At 35.2% G+C, this 23,526-nt stretch overlaps 1 protein-coding gene and 1 long non-coding RNA gene across 2 annotated transcripts in view; one reads left to right on the top strand and one right to left on the bottom strand.

Moving 5' to 3' along the window:
• The window catches only part of PIK3C2G (phosphatidylinositol-4-phosphate 3-kinase catalytic subunit type 2 gamma), a 377,014-nt gene extending 375,498 nt beyond the window's left edge, over positions 1–1,516 (bottom strand). Inside the window, exon 1 of the mRNA XM_036065643.2 lies at positions 1,424–1,516. The gene's annotated coding sequence lies outside the window, so the exon portion shown is untranslated. The remainder of the gene's footprint in view (positions 1–1,423) is intronic.
• Positions 1,517–2,808: 1,292 nt separating this feature from the next.
• LOC118518681 (uncharacterized) overlaps positions 2,809–23,526 on the top strand; it is a 69,508-nt gene continuing 48,790 nt past the window's right edge. The window contains exons 1-2 of the long non-coding RNA XR_013448536.1: positions 2,809–2,916; positions 16,421–16,537. This is a non-coding gene — a long non-coding RNA (uncharacterized LOC118518681). The remainder of the gene's footprint in view (positions 2,917–16,420; positions 16,538–23,526) is intronic.

Raw genomic sequence — 23,526 nt, 5'->3', positions numbered from 1 at the left:
GATCCAAATTTTAAAAGTTCTTTGTATTGTCCAGGAAGAAGTACAGATATAGATAATTTTAGATGTTTCAAGAATGCATGTTAAATTTTTAGATGTAACCACTAAGATAACAGGGGGTATATCTTTCTACAGCAGAAAGAAAGGACATGAAAGCAGTGACAACAACAACAACCCTTGATCAATTTGGAAGAAGGTCCAGTGGTGTCAGGAAAATACAGAAAATTGTACAAATATAAGCCTTCTCTAAAACAGTAGAAATAAAAAAGTGTGTGTCAGAAACACATAAATATAAATGGTCTGAATATATTTTGTAAAATCTCTAGATTGTGACATTGTATTAAAAAAGAAAAAGCTCATCAGTTGTATGGAGACATACTAGATATGCAAGAATAAGGATTGCTTAAAATGAAAAGGACAGGAAAACATATCCAAGGTAAACAGTAACAACAGAAAACTGGTGTCATTATGTTAAAAAGAGCCCAAACAGACCGTTACCTGCAAAAAACATGTCTGGAGGAGAAAAGAAGCACTTTATAGAACTAAAAGATTCAATTCACCTTGTAGGTATCTGAAATGTGTATATACTAAAAGCAATTCCTTCAGAATTCATGCCGTTACACATTATAGTGCTACAAGAGAAACAGACAAATCCACTTTCATAATGAAAGGATTGCATAGAAATCTCACAAGATTTATAGATCAATTAGATAAAATATCATTAGGCATGCAGAAGAGTTGAAAAAAATAACAAGCTTGATGTAATGGACATATGTAGAATTTTGCATTCAATTAACGGAAATTACACATTCTTTTCAAGGACAAGCATTGCTTATGGAACTTGACCATATATTCTCTGACTTTTAACATAATTCAAAGTCAATATTACATAGACTATTCTTTCTGACCCCAGTATATAGTTAAATATCAATAAAAATAAGATAATTTACAAAATAACTCATAAATATTCAACTTCAAAACATTTCTAAATAACTCAAGAAGAAAAAAAATCGCAATAAAAAAGGAAAATATTTAGAAATACAAAATAAAGTTGTCAAGAAAAGAAACATGTTTGTGTTAAGTTAGACGTTCAAAGATACACATCATCCTTATTCTTGTAGCAGAAAATAATTCTTGAAAATATTCCATCCAACAGAAAAATAACTAATAACTTAAAAATGGACAAATTGTATCATTAAAGGACTATTGCTAAGAGCTGATAAGAAATACATTTATGCCTAAATAATTATAAGGATTCATTTTTTGCTATGATTATCAGTATATCATTTCACCGGATCATAAATTTGGAAAAGAAACTAATAATTTAATTAGACATCCAATGCAATATATTTCTAGATAGGAAATGACTACTATATCACTTTTTCTTTCTAAGATCCAAGAGAATTATACTGTGCTGTTTGCTTACTTGAAGAGGGCTTCCTCACGGAGAAAATGATCCCAGCTCTGAGAGGAAAAAAAGTGAAATCATGGCCTGGAGGCTGACACTGGCAACAAATGAGCGTGTTCATTCAATGAATCAGTTAACTAATCTGCTTAACGTGATCCTTTTGCGTAGAAGCTGCCTGCAGCCGTCTTGTTTGCCATCTCGGTCCTGGTACTATTTCCTAATGCTCAATTCACAGACTTACTTTCTGCGTGGCCCAGATGGCAAGTAGACATATATGGAATAGGAGTTGCACGTCATGGAAAGAGCCCTTGAGTTGGAACAAGAAAACCTAGATTCAAATCCGAGCTCTTGATGACGTTACTAATGACCTAGGTGACATTATTCATAACGCAAGTGACATGTGTTCTTTAACCTCTCTGCTGTTACCTGATACACAGTATGACATTAGATAATGTACTTAAAAAGTTTGACACTATACACAAATTACATACTATAATTACTTTTTTAAAGTAGAGCATATCATTTCTGTCTTTAATCCTAAGTACCAGAAATCTATTTGTTTGCCAGGTAAGAAAGTAATGGGGTGATTGGGACATATATGGGTTCCCGTGGGCCTTCAGTGAGCTGCCAGCATAGCGGCAAGCAGGCAGGACAAGGCAGGAGCCCAGCCCGGAGACAGAACAGAAGGAAACCAGCTGCTTTTCTCCAGCAGGGACTCCAGTCAGTATGAAGCCCATATGTTAAGAATATCCACCCTTCCTTTAATAAGAAAATCCTTTTGGAGTCATCATCAGCATGCAGTCTACAGACTACCGGCACCAGCTTCAAGATACTGAAGAAAAAGTGCACAAAGAAAAAAATCTACCAGCAGACATGACTGAAATTGGCTCAAGACTCTGATGGACGTAAAAGTGAGGAATTAGAAGATGACATAAAGGATATGATATCTGCGGGGTCAGCCGAAGAGAGGGAGGAGGGAAAGAGGGAGCGCGGGAGAAAAGGGATAATCAAGGCATAATCAGTTCATCTGGAGAATATTTACAAACTTACTCAGATTTTAAACTCCTCTACCATTTAAGTTTTACAATATGATTAAGGAGCTACTTTCCCTCAACAATACATTGGAATTCAAATACTCTTCTATGTATTTGGTTAAGTACAGGAAGTTTACTTGTTTCAGTGTCTTACCTGAAGCATACATCTTCCTGAAATGAAACATGATCTCATTTCTTTTCAAGAGTGAAATATGCTCGTACAAGCTAAAACACTTCTGTTTCAAGGGAACATTATGCTTCCACTGAAAGCTTTTATTCCTGTTTGGCAGGTTTGGCTTGTTTAGGAATCTATTTTTCATCAAAGCCTGGAGGGCTATATGGAAAAAAGGAGCTCACATAATGAATACAGGATTTAAGCACAAAACTTAACAATGAATTAGCTTCTCTGTGCTAAACAGAATTTGTGCCAAACAGCAACATGCAAACAAGAATATATTTTTGAAAAAAGTGGATAAGGTGAGCGTATTTCTCCTCCGTGTTTTTGGTCATATTACTATGCATTTGAATGCAGGAGCGGATGGGGACAGGAACAAGTGGTTTCAATTCGTAGAAGCAGAAGTGAACCCTTGAAAATGCTAGTCTAGCCATTCTGTGAGTTTGACTATCAAGTTATTTTCTTTATTTAATATGTTCTTTTTTTTCAAGTTTAGGAAAATGTCCATTTTGTTTTCTCAACCTCAGGACTATTGTAAATTTCGATTTTTAAAATATTTCTTATTATCTAATCATATTTCAAAGAAACAGAAATAAAAAGGAATATTTAGAAGGCTAACAAGAAAATAGATGTGGGTAGTTTGTTGTTCTTATTTTGGTATACTGCTGTTGAAAATGAGCAATGAGTGGAAATTTTGTGGCAGCCCATAAAATTATCTAATTGGATCCAGGAACAAGGTTCAACCAGAAGCATGCTTGCTTTATTGGAGAAAGTTTTAGCAACCAAAAATATGTTGGGTCAGTTTTTTTGTTACCAAAATATAATCATAGGATCCTCACTTTTTTCTTGTTTTTTTTTTCTTTCTTTTAATGTTATATTAGTTTTTTTTTTTTTTTTTAAGACTGGATTTCTTTGATGGAAGGATGGAGAACAGAAAATTGTGAATTTAATTCACTTTCAGTGCTGCTTATGAAAAGATATTTATAATATCAAAGGTTCAAAATGTACATCCTTCCCTCATACTCCTTTCTTTACAGAGCAACACAGGTGTGAGAGATTAAGACAAAGTAGAATCTTCGCCTGCAAATGGAAAGTGAAAATGGTTGCACCTTTATATTTTAATCATAACCTAGATTGCAATTCTGAACTTTGAGACTCTGGAGAGGTAGAGGGGTTTAAAAATAGCTTTACATGTAATGATCTTTCCTTAATACATTTATGCTAAGCACTCATTATCTCCTTACATTAATTCCTAAAATGGGCCACTAATTTTTAAGAAAATACTCCCTTGAAAAATTGGGCATTTTCGGACCTACAACTCTCTTATCCTGTTATAGTATACTCGTGTACATTTGAGGAGAAGCTGAGAGAGCTGAATTGTTTTGAAAGGGAACGATCTAATCTTGGAGGAACTGAAAGATTAAGGTTAGCATGGTTTGATAACTATTATTTGTTAACAAGAACGGGTACCGAAATGTACCTTGTACTTTGTTTTCTTTGAAAATACGCCCTTCAATACCATCTATTTCCTTACTTAATATGTATGCTTACCTATTTCAGTAGAACTTTTAATTAAAAATAAAATCAGATGGACAATTGTGCTATTTCTATAATTCACTTTCTCATGGTTTTGTTCAATGCCTACTACTTAAACAGGCAAAACTTTGTCTCTTACCGAAAAGTTACTAATTTTTCAGGCAAAACATTTAAGACAAAATGATTAGCCATCAATGCTGAAATTGCAAGTCTTTTGGGAAAAAGGCAATCTTTACAGTATCAGTTTCTTCTATTTCCTGTGTGTTGTGTTAATATTACTTTAGGTTATCTTATCCCTGCTTTTTATTATAAAATGAAAAATTAAAAAGTGTTGGAAACCAGAGTTTTAAGTGTTTTGGTGGATAGACTCCTAAAACTTTCCTGCTCAGGGCATTAAGAAATTAATGTCCAAGTACATATAAACTTTTTTTCTACATATGTTTATTTCCTCCCACTTTAAAGTAAATATAATTTATTTGTTCAAAATGCCTTAATTTTAATTTTTTATTTTTTTTAAATGCCTTAATTTTTAGAAAACACATTCCAAGATAGGTTCTATAAGTATCCTTGCTAGTCAGCCTCTAGTCTTGCCTCAAACCTGGGAAAGATTCTTCAACCTAGGCTTTAACAATAAGATAGAATTTAAAAGTAATCTTGAAATTTTGATAAGGAGCATTATAATTCACAACCTTGAGACTGGCAACATGCAAGTTTCATATATGCTCAGCAATTTCCCTACCCCTCATTCCTCTTAATATTATTTGCATAAATCCTTTTGAAAATAGGACCTCACTTATTAAGTCAAGAATTCTGATAGGGTATCTACTAGGTGCCTAGCACCTGCTTGGTTCTGGGTGTGGTCTGATAAACTGGCAAGGTCCCTCCTATCATGGAGCTTAGATTTCTTCCCCCAGCACTACCTAGTATGGTGATCTGAACCCAGTTAGTACCTCATTGAAAAACAAGTAAAGGCAGTTGCAGATATGATAAAGTTATTTGTATATTCCTACTTCAAATATTAGGAAACCGACAAAGAAAAGAAATGTCCTGATCAAGTCATTTCAAAATTAAGTGCTAGTTGCATTGCTGCTATATGAAAAGTAAATCGCTTGTTCTTTCATTCACTTTAGCCTGGGGCATAAGGAAAAAGTGTATCAATAAAGTATGAAGTCCTTGTAAAGATAGAACTTTCAGACCTTCAAAAGTAGTATTTGTTTAAAGTCTAGTATAAAGGAGCAAGAAATTGATATTGATATTTCCAAACCTTATACAAACTATGTTTTTTGCCATTCTTAGTGAAATGAATCCAATCGTTTTATTCTAAAGGATTATTCAATTACTAAAGAATAAACACAAATGAAAGGTTCATTAAAGAGTATTCATTTGAAATAAAACAGTATTTTAATAATATCTGCTCTCCTGGGGTGCTCATTGTTTATTAGTAGCACTGGCAAATGCTGTGGATTGGTTCACTAAACACCATTCCGACCTTTTTCCTTCTGTACGTGTCTGCCTGTAGATTCCGAAAAGCTTAAAGTGACACTTCCCAGGAGTCGGGATGAGAATTAGGTTCTACCAATAAGATGTATTGGAACACATTTTAAAAGGTGAAAGCAAGGAATATTTGTGTTGCTTTGGAGTTTCTTTTCTACTGCCAAGCAAGTTCATGGTTTCCAAAGCAATACTCCTCCCTCCTTCCCTGGGTGTTGGGAGGCAGCTATGGCAAAAGCAGTGGTGACAGCTAATTCCCAGTTTTCTGTTTAAGGGGTTGCTTTTAAAGTGGAATGTTTGTACTCAGTAGTTACAGTGGTGGCCTCGATTCCTGGATATGTCTGTTCTGGAGTATTTTTTCCAGTTTAGAGCCCACAGCTTTGGCTCTTCCTTTCATCATTTTTTGAAAGTACTATATTCTCTGAATTATGTTTTTCTTCCCTGCTTTAAGTATTTAGATTTGTTCATGAATAACACAGTAGCATGTCAGACTATGAGTTGTTGCCCCATATCTGTTCTTCATCTCTTTCCATAATATAGTTTCGATGGGTCACATATCTATTCCATTAAAGAGTGCCTTTCTCAGCCTCCCTTACTGAAAGGTATGACCATGTGTCTAAATTCTAGATAATGGAATTTAAACAGATGTTAGATTTGACACTTCTGGGTTTTGTCCTTAAAATGATACAGCATGCAATATTCTGGCACCTTTCCCTCTTACTGATCACTATATGAAGGCAAAAGTTGCATCACTTCCCTGAATCCAGAGATGGAAGTTACACGTTGAGAATGGTAGATTGCTCTGAATTATTTTATGAGACATACATCTATCTTATTTAAAATGCTGGGGGGTGCCTGGGTGGCTCAGTCGGTTAAGCGTCTTCCTTCAGCTCAGGTTATGATCCCAGGGTCCCGGGATCGAACCCCACATCAGGCTCCCTGCTTGGCGAGGAGCCTGCTTCTCCCTCCTCCCTCTTGTGCTCTGTCTCTCGCTATCTATCTCTCAAATAAATCAATAAAATCTTTAAAATGCTGGATTTTAGTCTCTTTCTAATGACATCTTCATCTTAAATAAAACATAACTTGGGTACTAGAAGTGGAACTCTACCATACTAAAAAAAAAAAAAGAGGCCTTGGTCTAACAGGTAGTGGGAGGCAAGAGCACAGATATTGCAGGCTGGAACACAGCATTTACAACATCCCAATGACAGCATTATACAACATCCCAATGACAGCATCATACAACATTTGGTAAGACTGTCACTTGTCATCCTTAAAAAAAGGTAGACTACTTGCTGAAAGAAAACGCACATAACCTCCGTGAACTCAGAACTCAGAACACTGAAAAAACACAGACCATTTCGATATGTTGGCTGTTTCTTGTTGTGCAAAGTTCTATGACAAGACATACTTGGGCTGGTTATAAGAGGGGATTTTAAAGAAGCTGCTTTAACAGTAAATAGGCATCCAGTGCCCACATTAAAACTTCTTGGTTAATTGGGGTCCATTCTAGTTTCAAAGGTTGGATTAAGGGTGATGCTTTCCTATCTAAACTAATATTTTCAGATAGTTTCAAAGTAGACACCATTAAATTGAAGGGAAGCAGAAACGTGCTGAGCAAAGAAACCAGTAAATACAGGAAGGTAGTCTGCAAGCATAAAAATCTTGTCTAGATTAGATCTTTGGTGATGGTTATTTGCCTGTGGATCTGATGGTCAGTAACTAGACCAAAAGCTTACTAAGTTTTTTAGGGATTGTATTGATTTGTAAAAGCCAAGGTGTGTTTGACCTTTAAAGCAATTTCAGAAGCCTCCCAAGTGGCTTTGCAGAATATAGGCCATAGAATGTAGGCAGTCTCTGATGGAATAGCATCCAGTTCTCTTGTAAGGAGATAATTATAGGGTCATCAAATTCTTTTGAGAGTGAAAGGGACACATTCAGAACAACGAATTCATTCATTCAATATTACACCAGAGCAATGCATATAAATCAGGATGGTCACAAGAAAACCAGTCCCTATGGCAATAGAAATAATGGATAAATATCCCATAGTAAAAAAATATCCCATAGTAAAAAAATATCCCATAGTAAAAAAACAGGAACCATAAATGACAAGGGGTGAAAGAATTCCTCCCAGAAAATATAATCAGGATTTATTCTGATAATTTTGCTGCCAGACAAGGGAATGTTTGAAATTCCTATCCAATAGGATTTGACAATCGCTTTGAAAAATGAAAGTTGTGCTTTTCCTATTCTTCATTGTTCTAGAAGGCAGCTATCTATGCTCACCACTGTACCTCCAACACTGTGCTCTTCTGTTTTTTGAATGAGACTTTATACTATTGGATGTGTACATGTGTGTAGAGGGAGCAGAGATATGGAATGAAGTTGTACACCTGGAAATTTGGTGGCAAGCTGCAAGTTGTATCCTTTTCCCTCCTTATAGTAATAGCCACCCACTCAAAGGCCACACTTCCCAGCCCCCCTTTCAATGAGATGTGGGCAAGTTACTAGTTCTCAGTGAAATGTGAAAAGAAGTGATGTGTGAGTCTTCCAGTTGTGCCCTTAAAAGGATTGTATACGCATTCTCCCATCTGCTCTTCCCCCCTCCCCAACACAAACTCCTGGGAGATGGTGATGAATAGAATAGCCACCTTGGAAAGGGATACCTTGTGCTGAGGAAGGTAAAGCTAAATTGCTATTTGTTGTTGTTGTTTTTAAAAGATTTTATTTATTTTATTTAGAGAGAGAGTGTGGGGCAGGGGCAGAGGGAGGGGGAGGGAGAGAGAGAATCTTAAGCAGACTCTTCACCGAGTATGGAGCCCAACGTGGGGCTCAGTCAAACGACCCGGAGATCATGACCTGAGCCAAAACCTGGGGCTCAGTCAAACGACCCGGTGATCATGACCTGAGCCAAAACCAAGAGCCAGATGCTTAACCTACTGAGCCACGCAGGCGCCCCTGAATTGCTGGTTCTTATCCTTACCTTAGATATAAAGAAGAGAGAGAAAACACGAAAGAGAAAATTTTATCTTGTTTACACTGCTGTATTTTGGGCATCTTTGTTGCAGAATTTAAATTAAAACTACGTTAACTACTATAGTATACATAAATTCAAATGATTATTTTTCTTAAAATTTTACTTGCATTACTCACAAAAATTAAGTCAAAGATGCAAACTGACTATTCCTGGCTGGGTGCATGTTCAAAATAAGAATAGTACAAATATTTATATTCCACAAATTTAGAATAAAAATTTAATTGTTGTCCAATAATTATTTTCAGAGAATATTTGCATTAAAAATTTTTCCGCTGAATATTGATGCCAGTAATCATTAAATTAATTCTAGTATCTAATTAATTCTAATTTCCATTCTGAAAAAAATGAATTAAAGCTTAATAACAACTGAAAACTCTCTTAGATCATTAAGTGTGTGTAAAATTAATGTTCAGAGTACAGAGTGCACGAAAAGAAACACAGGATTGATTTTAAAAGGAATTCAGACTTTTTTTTGCATAAGACATCGTGAGTAAATTTTTCTACATTTTTAAAAAAGATTATTTATTTATTTATTTGACAGAGAGAGCGAGAGAGAGAGAGAGCAGGACCATAAGCAGGGGGAGTGGTAGGCAGAGGGAGAGGGAGAAGCAGGCTCCCTGCTGAACAAAGAGCCCGATGCAGGACTCAATCCCAGGACCCTGGGATCATGACCTGAGCCGAAGGCAGATGCTTAACCGACTGAGCCACCCAGGCGTCCTAAATTTTTCTACATTTTTAAGAAAATAAAAACAAAACTAAAAGTGTATTCCTCCTTACGCCAAAGCTTGTGTATCTTAAATCCAAGACCAAAGGGCTATATGCATTTTTTTTTCTCTCTTGCTCAGGTATGTCTCTTTGGAGCAACCTGAGAAAATTCTCACTGCCTTATGGCTAATAGAGTTGCCAGGGTGAGAGCAAAGCTGAAATATGAAGCTTGAGGAGTAGAGATCAGAAGAAAATATTTGGCTAACTGTTCTCCTGAAAGTGAAAGGAAATTAGCTGAAGTCACCAGATTGGTTTGGGCTGATGTTATTTATTAATGGTTATATTTTACCTTACCATAGATAATTAGAATTTGAACATAAAGGATAGTGATAATCATAGTGGAATTATATTTTGGGCATTTGGGAAATACATGAATACTTTTAGGCCTTCGAGGATATCATTGCACTCCAGCTACAAAGTACAGTGTCCCTGGCAACAAGATGGCTAAGTTACTTTTGAGTCTGTGTTCACCTTTTTGGGTTTAATTTATCCAGATAAAACCCTTCTTAACATCTCTTGTTTTTCTAAAATTGCATTGTTCTTTATCTCAACAACTTTTGAGGCATTTATTACTTTCTGCCTTATATTATGATATGTATATATGCATTTTTACAGTCTTGCATTTTATTCCTATTCTCTTGCTTTTTGAACATAATAAGCACCAATACATTTATTTTAAGAATTTATTGTCAATAGATCTTGAACCTGCTTCTGTGCCTTTTTGTATTATTTCTACTAACCACATACATTTGTTTAAAAAAAGTTTAAAAAAATTAACTTTTATTTCTTTATTCATTTTGTTGCCTTTTGGAGCCAAAATGAATACAGTAAGGAAGGAAATTCCTCTTCCATTCCATAAAAAAATTTAGCACGACTTTTTTAAGTGCGCCTCCCTTTTTTCCTGTTATCTTGTTTGAATGTAATCTCTCTTTTTTTGGAGACATAATTTATATACAGTGAAATGTATAGATATTACGTGCACGGTTTGATGTTTGGAAGAATGCATAGACCTCACTCAGAGCTCTGTCAAAATATAGGACATTTCCAACATTCCAGGGAAAGTTGCATCAGACTCCTTCCAAAACAATCGCACCTCTCCTCTCAGATGCAATTACTGTCCTAAAGTCTATCACCTTTGATTTCTCCCACCTTTATAGATCTGGATTCAGAAGACTGCGAAGGGTTTTCAATTTTGCCCTGGCAGGCAAGTGACTTTACTACTAGAGTTTCAACTGGATCATTTTGAGCTTAATTACAATACAGGGATAGACCAGCATTGCACGAAGCCTGGCAATTCTGGATTTTTGACTTAAATACTAGCATGTTCAACACAGTCTCTGCCTTCTGGCTGGTGAGGTCTATGATATATTCTAGTACTGCCATGCCTAGACTCTCAGTTGGGTTTATAGATCTCCAGAACAGTGTGCCATGCCTATGGAGACTCTCTCTACACATGCACAGCTTAGAATTTGCACAAAGACGCAAGGTGACTCTTACCCAGATTTGTGGAGTTCTCTGTCCAGCTGCCTTCTTTCTGGGACCCTTCCCTGCAAATAACAGGTACTTTGGTGGTGCAGAACTCCAATCTTTGTTCCTTCTCCTCAGGGAGATTGCTGTTCTGTGTCTGAGCTCCACTTCTTAAATTGGAAAGTAATCCCTAGCAGAAAGCCCAGGATGAACTTAGAGCTCATTTTCCGTGTTTTCTTTCTCTCATTGATCACAACCCTGAGTTCTCTGTTTTCCAATTTTGTCCAGTTTTGTAGTTATTTGCAGCAGAATTTTAAATCTGATAAACATTACTCATTTCAGCCAGAACTGGAAGCCCCATAATCATGTTAATTTTTACTTACATTTTTTTTTTTTTTTTGACATCCTGTCTTGGTTGATATTTGCCTAAGAACTCGAATCTGAATATTTGGTCTACTTAAATCCAAATGTTAATATTTGAAGGAGTTGTTTCATAGCTTTTTAACTGGGAACAACTCTAAACTCTATTTTAAGACAAATTTAAAGAAAAATAAAGTTAATTTACATATTTTAAAATAATTGAAGAGAGTTTATTATATCCAGGGATGGATTATTAGTAGAGATAGTAATATTGCTAAAGCGTCACATGTAATTTTGGTATGCTCAGTCTTTTTCCGTCAAGATAAATTGCTGGTTTAATTTGCAAACATCCTCACAAATCCCTATAAATGAGTGTGGTATATATATTTCTATAATGCATTGTGAATTGAGGCTGCAGAGACGTTATAATTTAACCAAGATCAAAGGATGATTACTTTTGAATAATCCATTTTTGGGTTAAATTGATTTTGGATTAAATGTTTTGGATAAAACATTTTTGTTGCATATTCAAGAAAAATAGATTTAATATAACAGCATAAATATTCAAATATGTAAGTCAGGTATCTGTTCTTGACCTCAACAGGTATTTTAAACTATGGAGCACCTTAAAGTTTCAAAAAGTAAGAGTGACACTCATTAATGCATTTGTGATAGAAGTGCTGCACTAAATACATTTTACATGATGTGTTTGAAACATGCTTTAGGCAGCCTGTACTATTGTCACATAGTTACAGTTATATAAGAGATGCATTTGTGGTTTGTATACTAACTGGTAAACAATCATACTCAGACAAATAGCTCTCAGGACATAAATGAGTATGACTAAAACCTCCAATTATCTCAGAAAATTATTAGTTGACAGTGTAAATGGACTTTGACATTCTAAATATAGTTTGACTTTGACCACTGAATAAATTCTTACTGCCAATAAAAATAAATAAATGTGTTGGAAATATTTGCAGTCTCAGCAGGATGACAAATGTTCCCAATTTGTCCCTCATAGAAAATGGATCAGTTTACTATAGCCAAACTATATTACTTCCATAATGCCACATACCTTTTCACTAGACAAAGATATTTCTAAGAACTCTTCTTAGAAAATTCAAGAATTAATGGAATTCTTCTCTAAAGAACTTCTTTTTATATCTCTTCTTACTTTCTACTTCTTTTTCAGCTTCTCCATATGCTTATTATAAACCAAGGTTTTTATAATTTCAGCTATTTCTTTAATAATCTCTGGGAAATTATAAATTTCCATAATTATCTGATTTTGCATGTATTTTGCATATAATACAATTCTATGGCATCAAATGTTATTCAAGTACATTTATAAATGAACTTTATTGAAAGTCAAAACAGAAGCTGGTATATACTCTTCTGTAAAACTGGCCTACTTTTCTTACATGTCCCATTATATTTTTATCTATTTTATTTTAATGCTGCAATATCTACACTGTTGTGTTGCTAGTTTTCCCAGACAATAAGTCAGGTCAGAGACATAGAAAAATACTCAGAGCTTTAAAAGCTATCAAATACAAGGCAGCAGGCATTTATTTGGTTTGAGTACACACTCTGTGTTTCCAGAATTTTGGTTAACTTGAATGTTAATGAATGCACCTCTGCTGTGTTTCAGATGAAAGCAAATTTGGGGTCCCAACTATTCTAGGGCGCCACCTTCTGGAAATTAGATGCTTCTCTAAAAATCAAGAAACAGCTCACTGTGATTGTGCTGAAGTCAGACTTGGTTTTGAGAAAAATCATGCCTCATGAGAAATATATGCTTCTGTCAAGCAAATATGATATTCCCCACCTCCCCCACTGGTGGATTAAAGTTAAAGAAAACACTGATATATGGAAAATGCAGAAAAAGTGAAAGATTTTTTGACTGCTATATTAGGGATAAATTTGTCAATTTTACTTTTTCCCCTTGATAAAACTAAAAAACAAAGTTGTTCTCCTTCCCTATATCTAGTAATAGTACATAGAAAAATGGAATACTGTCATTAACACAATTAAAGATGTGCTAAGCCTTAGAAGTGCTAGTTAATAATATATATTCTAAGGTTAATTAATGAATATACGTTTTGTTTGCCATAAGACATGAGATAATCTGCTTTTGTTTCCTGAGTAATTCTGACTACATTAAGTTAGTAAACTTGTCATTAGCTAGAGTTCAGATTTAAGTCCAGGGCATCCCACATTTGTCACCTCCAAGGAAACAATATTTTCATCTCAATTAAAAGATTTTTAAAGGGGGACGCCTGGGTGGCTTGGTTGAGCGTCTGCCTTCAGCTCGGGTTGTGATCCCAGGGTTCTGGGATCGAGCCACACTTCAGGCTCTCTGCTCGGCGGGAAGCCTGCTTCTCCCTCTCCCTCTGCCTGCAGCTCCCCCTGCTTGTGCTCTCTCTCTCTGTCAAATAAATAAATAAAATCTTTAAAAAAATAAATTAAAAAAAAGAGTTCTAAAGGAACTATTGGTATTTCTAAGGTTTTACTTTTTTAATAAAAAAAATCAGGTAAAGATTGAAAAACATTTTTTTAAAGATTTATCTATTTATGTCAGAGAAAGAGAGAGAGAGAGCATGAGTAGGGGCAAGGGCAGAGGGAGAGGGAGCCTAGCAGACCCCCTGATGAGCAGGGAGCCCTGTGCTGGTGCTGTGGAGCTCATCCCAGGACCCTGGGATCATGACCTGAGCTGAAACCAAGAGTCAGAGGCTTAACCTTCTGAGCCTCCCAGGTGCCCCTGAAGACTAAAAACATTTTTAATCCCTGTTTTAATTTCTAATTCTGGTCACATGAAGATTGTAATATACAGTCTAGTCAAATAATCGTCATGGTATCGTACAAACATTTGGCTAAATTTCGAGGAGCAAATTTATTGTACATGAACAACTACTCCTCCCCATATGGCAGATATCACTAACTGATCTTGGCTCCATTTCTTTCTAATCCAGGAAACAGTATATATAATACTTTGCTCCAAACAGTCTCAACAGAATAGTTTATTTATGAGATGAAGCTTACTCATTATTGAAGGCCTAGAAGAACTACGAGGAAGATGAAAATACTTACAGGGGAAGTAGGAGAAACAGATGAACAAGAATATTAGCAATTTTTAAAAAATATTTTATTTATTTATTTGACAGAGAGACAGCGAGAGAGGGAACACAAGCAGGGGGAGTGGGAGAGGGAGAAGCAGGCTTCCCGCGGAGCAGGGAGCCCGACACGGGGCTCGATCCCAGGACCCTGGGATCATGACCTGAGCCGAAGGCAGACGCTTAACAACTGAGCCACCCAGGTGCCCAATATTAGCAATTTTAAGGGAAAAATGGATACTGATATAATTTAAGTTGGCAAACAGGGTTAATAGTCTCAAACTCTCTTCAATTAAATTTCACCATTAGATACTCATTTTTTGAAAGTAATTCTTCTTATTCGATAGGAAATTACCACCAATAGGTTAAAAAACATAATACTATATAATCATTAACAATTGTATAATATTTATTTCCTAAAAATCTCAGTGACCTTAAGAACATCTTTTCTTGGCAAGGAATGAGAGAGAGAAAGGCAGACCAAATTTTTCAGCATATGTGCAGTTCAAGCACGGTGAAAGTCCCAGCAAGAGAAAATTGCAGATTAATTACTCTGTCTAGGAAGAAATCCAACAACCTTCAAGCCTACGAGGTGCTGGACACTGTTTTGTGTGCTTAGGATACAGAGAGTATATGCTAGAGTCCTAATAACAAAAAGCACCCTATTAGATCAGAGAGATTTACCTAAAAGAAGGTGGTTGGAGCTTTTTCACTGAGTTCACAATTATGCCTGCAAGTAGTACAGACAGAAAACAAATGAGAACTTACGAATAAAACAAAATTCCCTGGAGAAATAAATTTAAAACCAGTGCATAATTGGTCAGAACAGAGATAAATCACCTCAAAGAGATATAGGATAGGAACAAGACATGCCCCAAAGTATTGTCTTCCTGTATATTATATGACCTTGGTATATATAAAGAATATGACAATTTTAAGGGTGATTGGTCAGTAATAGAAACATGCAAAAGGCAACTATGAAATCAAAGTTGAGGAAACCTATCCAGTTATCGCCCAAGTGAATCAGTAAAACCTATTTTGGTTGCCAGTTGATTTAGCAGGTGAGGGAGGGAAAGAGATAGAGAATTTACAAGTTTATATAATTAAAAAATTAAGAGATATAGTTGACCTCAGACACTGCTTGATCTAAGAATTCAATACTATCATCAGGATTTGGTCTTTCTTGCTATCTCATTTCTGGTTCTGTGTCTACACCATTCTCAGGCAACTCTCCCTTGGCAACTCTCAGGTACCACTTCCATAGTTCACAATCCAGGAAGTTAATCTCATCTCTCCTCCCTTTTCTTCCCTTCCCCTCCCCTCCTCTCTTTCCTTTTAAAGCAAAGCATATTTCATTATGCTATACAAAGTTTTGCATCTACACTATGTTCTGATCTCTCCAGATAACTATAAAAATATAAATATATATTTATGTTGGTTGTATTATTTAAAAGCTCTATCTCCTTGATTCATTAAATTCTGATGGACATATATTTAGAGGTATCACTTTCTGCTTCCCACCACTTCTCACTAATTTGAATCTCATTGATTCTGATGGTCTTGGCTCCCTCCCCTTCCCCATAGATGTTGGACATGCCACAGAAAAGATGTCCACACATCTTGGGAGGAGAAACTGGAGCCTTTTAAGTATTATAATTACATAGTCTAAGCCTGGGTTTCTTGGATCTCTAGTACTGGGAGAGATCAGATGTTCAGCTCCCATCCCCTGCCAAATTAAAAAAAAAAATCTATTTGGGAAATAAGGCTTATTAGATTTCCCTCTGAGACATGAGAATGAACACTGTGTTATGAAAAGCTGTAAGAAATCTTGCAATGAGAAAGCAAATTTCTACAATTAGTTGAGTACAAATTGTTTTACACAACATATCATTTTTCTTCATCAACCCATTATAATATGATTTGGGAAATTCTGGGATAGATGATCTCCAACATAAAAATAAATGAGTCTCATCATCTTAGTCTATTGCCATTAAATGTTCAAATTATAAAATTCCTGTTTTTCTGCTTCAGACTCTGCAAACAATTGATTATAATTTGAACTTCTATATAAGTCAGCCTGTGGGAAGAGGATGTTCTAATTTTGATCATCAGAGAATTCCAATCTGCATGACAGCAATATTGCTAATGGTAAGTGACTGAATTGGACTCTGCCTTATACAGCAATGATGTAAGAGAATGCTGTAGAAGTATTCAGACCTACCTTAACAATTTTCTGATATAATATTGAAATGTAAGTAAATCCTTCACTATGAAGTAACTTCTTTTCAGTATTTAATTATATTACACAAACATAAAAAATGTAAAATGCAGATGTTAACTTTGAGTTAAAATGGGAATTTATTGAAAATAAGAGTAATAAAACATGAAGAATAAAGCAGCATGGTTGTTGAGTAAGAAATACTCCCACTGAACTGGGTATTGTAGAATATGTCTTTTTTCTTCTTCCGTAGTGTTTCCCTAACTTTTTGGATCACATGCCTCCAAATTAAATATCCATTTAATCTCTTATTGTACTATTCAGTTCACATGCTTTATCATTTGACCCTCGCAAAAATCCTGTTAAAAAGGTTGGGCGGCGGTTCCTGGGTGGCTCAGTCGTTAAGCGTCTGCCTTCGGCTCAGGTCATGATCCCAGAGTCCTGGGATCGAGCCCCGCATCAGGCTCCCTGCTCCGCGGGAAGCCTGCTTCTCCCTCTCCCACTCCCCCTGCTTGTGTTCCCTCTCTCACTGTGTCTCTCTCTATCAAATGAATAAATAAAATCTTAAAAAAATAAAAGGCTGGACAAGGGTGCCTGGGTGGTGCAGTGGGTTAAACATCCAACTTTTCCTTTCTAATCAGGCCCTCATCTCAGTGTCGTGAGATCAAGCCCCATGTTGGGCCCCATACTCAGCACAAAGTCTGCTTAAAATCCTCTCCCTCTTCACCTCCCCCCTGCACTCGTGCTCACTCTCTTTCTCTCTAAAATAAATAAATAAATAAATCTTAAAAAAAAAAAGGCTGGGCAAATGAAAATACATCCCATTTATATTTGAAAAATTGAGAGCCAGAAGAAATATAAGACGTGCCTGAGTACACATAGAAAAATCAGAGAATTTCATCCAAATCTGACTTCAAAAGGAATCCTTTATAATAATCTAGCTTGCTAAACTAAAAAAGGAGATTGTGCTTTCTTTCCTTTCCAGATGCCATAAATATTCTGTATTATCTATGATGCATACTTTGCATTTAACTCCATATTGTCATGCATTATTTCTGAATTGTTTTTCTAAAATTAATGTTTATTGTTACAAATGTACTGTAATTGTCCTAAGGACAGGACTATGTCTTCTCCTTGGTTATTCTCTACAGCTCCAAGCAATTGATAGCATTATAGCAGTGCTAAAGATGTATTTCATCAATGACTGGGAATCCTAATATTTTCCTGATTTGGTTAATACCTTAATTTACTTTAAAATCACTTGTAGAAAGATAATGTAAGATATCAGAGAAAATAAGTACCTGGACTTAGAAATACCACCTGGAGAAAAGTGCTTCTCAGAGACTAAGAAATCAGATATCAGATAAGCTCAGAATTCCACTAAAAGTAATGCAGAGTTTGTGCCTACCAAATTCTCTTTTTTATTATGCCCCTTTATCAATCCACTAAAAACTTCCAAAATTCCAATTTGTTATACTGCCTAACATATTACAATCTGAAATGTCTATCTACTAAGGATTTGACCAGAGTCAGTTATATTGGTATTATCTTTGGTTTATCGTATTTTATTTTTTAGCCTTTGTTATTAACTTTTGTGTATCTTGTTATCTCTATTGACTGGCAGTTAGTTTTCTACTTTGTTATATATTATAAAATTTGGGGGAATTTTCTTTGGCAGATAAATTTATTTTGCTTGATTCTATATCTTTAACTTACCAAGACCACTTTGATAGCTAATATTCTTCTATCATTATTTTTAAACTCTTGTAATAGAGACTCTGTGTCTCATAGTTATTATCACACAGTACCTTGAGCTATAATTGTCATTTTGTTCTCTTCCACTGAACATTAACTCTTTTTTTTTTTAACATTAACTCTTGAATGCAGGGATTCATTCATAATCTTTTAAATATATCTGTTATTTATAGGAATATCTAGCACATAAATATACTCAGAATGTTTAATACATTAATGAACTTGAGTGTCCTTTAAAAATGATTAAAATGGTAGATTCAGTGCGAAGCCCACTGTTATGTTTAGAATTTCTGAATTTGAAATTCTGTTTTAAAATGCAGAACCATACAAAATGGGTATATGCATTAAAAATGAAAGCTAGCTTCATAAAGTAGAAAATGAAAAAATCCAATGTGATGGCTCCGTAATAAAGACTTTATTATCTTGACATTGGTTTTTGAGGGTTTAGGTCTCTTTCTCACAGGTCTTATTCTGTGGCTGCACACTCTACTTGTGGCTAAAATGTGCAATTATCTCTCTGTGTTTCTAAAGTTTCTTTTTTACCCCCTTTTGATTTTGACTCTGCATTTGTTCTTTGGACCAGGTGGAAGTCAAATACTGACCCTGACCATATCATTGAACCTTTCTGGGTTTTACAGTCCCATCTCTAAAAGAAGAGTTTCGAACCAAGATCTTTAACAGTTAACTGATTAACAAAGCATTTTTGCTTCACCGTATTCTCTCAACAATTTTTTATCCAAAACAACTACCCCAGAATTTTTAAAAAAATGCACATTGAAGAAAATTTTGCTTATGGGAATTCAAACTCCATTTATGAACTAATAATTTTTATAATTATTTAGGCATTTTTGTGATTAAATATTTCACAACACACTGTATGTTAGTATGATCACCATATATTTTCTTCTCTATTTTAGATTTTATTTCTGTCTCCATTAGAAAAGCAAACGGGGTGAGTTTAGAAGCTTATTACATGTTTAATGATTCCCTACAACACCATGAAAGGATTTTTGTTCACCCTTGATTTTATCTTATCAGTTGCTACAACTAAAATTACATGTTCCCATGCTTTGTTTGAGCACCTTAAGTGACTGGCATGACAACTATCAAAGTCATTTTCTCCCATCTCTTCCATTAACACTTTCTATTGACACATTTAATTTATACAACTAAATGGTTACTGGTAATAATCCAGTTGTTTAATCCTCCCTCTTTCACTAGCTCCCAAGGCCTGGACAGGGAGGTCAAGGCTATACAAGGTCTTTTATAAACTTCTCTTAGAAACTTGATTATGGTTTGAAATTGTCACTCTCTTTTTCTGTCACTCATATGAAATCTACAAGTTTTCATTGATGGTTTAGTGGAGTTGGGATTAAAGTGGAGTATGTTGTAGCTCTTACATACTTCTCTGTAAAAAGATTACTAGAGGGTGCCTGGGTGGCTCAGTTGGTTAAGCATCTGCCTTCAGCTCAGGTCATAATCCCAGGATTCTGGGATTAAGCCCCACATCACATCGGGCTCTCTGCTCAGCAGGGAGCTTGCTTCTCCCTCTCCTTCTGCCTGCTGCTCTGCCTACTTGGGATCCCTCTCTCTCTCTGTGTCAAATAAATAAATAAAATCTTTAAAAAAAGATTACTAGATTGATTGGTCTCATTAGAAATGGAGTTAGGTCTAATGGAGCAATTCTAAAAGCTTTTTGGTCTCAAGAATCTTTTATCTTTTTAAAGATAAAAACTGCTGGTGCCTGGGTGGCTCAGTTGGTTAAGCGACTGCCTTCGGCTCAGGTCATGATCCCGGAGTCCCGGGATCGAGTCCCACATCGGGCTCCCTGCTTGCCAGGGAGTCTGCTTCTCCCTCTAACCCTACCCCCTCTTGTGCTCTCTCTCTCACTCTCTCTCTCTCTCAAATAAATAAATAAAATCTTTAAAAAAATAAAAAAATAAAAATAAATAAAGATAAAAACTGCTGAATAGCTTCTGTTTATGTAAGTTATATCTTTTAGGATTTACCATATTGGAAATTAAAATTGAGAAACATTTAAAAAATATATATATATTTTTTCTGTGTATTTTTTTCCAGCTTTATTGAGATATAACTGACATCTAATTGTGCATGTTTAAGGTATACAATATATTGATTTAGTACACTTATAAATTGTGAAGTGATAGCCTCTGTAGCATTAGTTAACACCTACAAAATGCCACCTAATTACTGTTTATTTTTTATGGTGAACACATTTAAGATCTACTCTATTAGCAACTTTCAATGATATAATACAGAAATCTTTTTTTTTAAGATTTATTTTTATTTTTTTTATTTGAGAGAGGGAAAATATGAGCGGAGGGGAGGGGCAGAGGCAGAGGGAGAAGCAGACTCCCTGCTGAACAGGGAGCCCGACGTGGGACTCAATCCCAGGACCCTGAGATCATGACCTGAGTTGAAGGCAGACGCTTAACTGATGGAGCCACCCAGGCGCCCCATAACTGGAAGTTTGTACTTTTGACCATTATCTCCCTCTTTTCCCAGTCCCCAGCCCCTAGGAACTCCCATTTTACTATCTGTTCCTATTAATTTAGCTTTTTAAAATTCCACATATAAGTGAGACCATACAGTATTTGTCTTTCTCTACCTGACTTATTTCACTTAGCATAACCCCTCAAGGTCCGTCCATCTTGTTGCAAATGGCAGGGTGTCCTTTCTCATGGCTGGATAATATTCTGTTGTATATAAATACTGTATTTTCTTTATCCATTCATCCACTGATGGATACTTAGGTTCTTTCCATTTCTTGGCTACAGAACGTGAATGCAGATATCTCTTCGAGATCCTGTTTCCATTTTCTTTGGATGTATACTCAGAAGTGGGGTTGCTGAATCATACGGTAGCTATTTTTGGGATTTTTGAGGAAACTCCATACTGTTTTCCTTAGTGGCTACACCAATATGCATTCCTACCAACAATTCATGAGGGTTCACTTTTCTCAACATCCTTGTTAAGATTTGTTATTTCTTGTCCTTTTGATGATAGCCATTCTAACAGGCATGAGGTGACATCTCATTGTAGTTTTGATTTGCATTTCCATGATGATTAGTGATGTTGAGTACCTTTTCATGTATCTGTTGGCTCTGTATGTCTTTGGAAAGATGTTTATTCAACTTCTTTGCACATTTTTAAACAGATTCTTTTTTCACTATTGTGTTGTATGAATTCTTTGTATATTTTAGATATTAACCCATTGTTAGATATATGATTTGCAAATACTTTTTCCCATTCTGTTGATGTTGGTAGATGTTGATGGTTGGCTGGGGAGAAAGTTTATAATTTGATGCAGTCCCACTTGTTTATTTGCGATTTTGTTGCCTTTGCTTTTGGTGTCAAATCCAAACAATCACTGGCAAGACTAATGTCAAAGAGATTTTCTCCTATGTTTTCTCCTATGTTTTCTTCTAGGAGTTTTATGGTTTCAGGTCTTACACTCAAGTATTTTATCCATTTTGAGTTGATTTTGTGTATGGTGTAAGATAGTGGTCCAGTTTCATTTTTTTTTTTGCATGTGGCTTTGAGTTTTCTCAGCATATTCATTGAAGGGACTATCCTTTCTCCATTGTATATTCTTGACTCGTTTGTTGTAAATGAGTTGACTATACATGTGTGGATTTGTTTCTGGCTCTCCATTCTGTTTCATTGATCTCTGTGTCTGTTTTTATGCTAACACCATTCTGTTTTCATTACTAGAGATTTGTAATATCATTTGAATCAGGAAGTGTGATGCCTCAAGCTTTATTCTTCTTTCTTAAAATTGCTTTAGCTATTCAGGGTCTTTTGTGATTCCATACAAATTTTAGTACTGTTTGTTCTATTTCTGTGAAAAATGGCCATTGGAATTTTGATAGAGATTGTATTAAATCTGTAGATCACATTGGGTAGTATGGACATTTTAACAATATTAATTCTTATAATTTTCCTTGTACAGATTTTTCACCTCTTTGGTTATATTTATTCCTAAGTATTTTATTTTTTATATATATTTTTATTATTGTAAATGGGATTCTTTTCATTTTTTTCTGATTGTTTGTTGTTATTGTATAGAAACACAACTGATTTTTTATCTTGATTTTGTGTCCTGCAAATTTACCATATTTGTTTTTTAGTTCTAATTTTTTTTGTAGTGCCTTTAAGGTCTTCTGTATATATAATACCATGTCATCTGCAAATAGAGAAAACTTTACTTCTTCCTTTCCAATTTGAACGCCTTTTATTTCTTTTTCTTGCTTAAGTACTCTGGGTAGGACTTCTTGGACTATGCTGAATGAAAGTGGTAAGAGTAGGAATCCTTTTATTCATGATCTTAGAAGAAAGCTCATCATTGAGTATGATGTTAGCAGTAGGCTTGTCATTTATGGCCTTTATTATTTTTAGGTACGTTCCCTCTGTACCCAGTTCATTGAGAGTTTTTATCATGAATGAATGTTGAATTTTGTCAACTATTGAGATGATCATATTATTTTATCCTTCATTTTGTTAATGTGATATATCACATTGATTGATTTGTGAATGTTGAATCACCTTGCCTCCTTGGACTAACTCTCACTTGATCATAGTGTATGATTCTTTCAGTGTACTGTTGAATTTGATTTGCTAATATTGTGTTGATGATTTTTTTGCATCTATGTTTATCAAGGATATTGGCCTATAATTTACTTTTCTTGTAGTGCCTTGTCTGGCTTTGGTATCAGGATAATACTGGCCTTGTAAAGTGAATTTGGGAATGTTCCTTTTTCTTCTGCTTTTGGAAGAGTTTGAGAAGGATTGGTATTAATTCTTCTTTAAATGTTTGGTAAAATTCATCAGTGAAGCCATCTGGTAGTGGGTTATTTTGTGTGTGGGGGGAGGTTTTTGATTACTGATCCAATCTCTTTAGTGGTATTTGGCTTATTCAGATTTTTATTTCTTCTTGATTCAGTCTTGGTAAGTTATATGTTTCTAGGAATTTATTCATTTTTTTTAGATGGTCCAATTTGTTGGCATATGATATTCATAGTAGTCTCTTATAATCCTTTTATTGGCATCGTATCATAAATAAATAATAACCTATTATATGACAAATAAATAGGACATTTTAATGAAAAAATAACTACAGTGTCCAGAGAGAGAGAGAGAGAGA

This window comes from Halichoerus grypus, chromosome 6 (assembly GCF_964656455.1).
Source record: "Halichoerus grypus chromosome 6, mHalGry1.hap1.1, whole genome shotgun sequence".
NCBI lineage: Eukaryota > Metazoa > Chordata > Mammalia > Carnivora > Phocidae > Halichoerus > Halichoerus grypus.
This window is presented reverse-complemented; position numbering and strand designations above follow the sequence as displayed.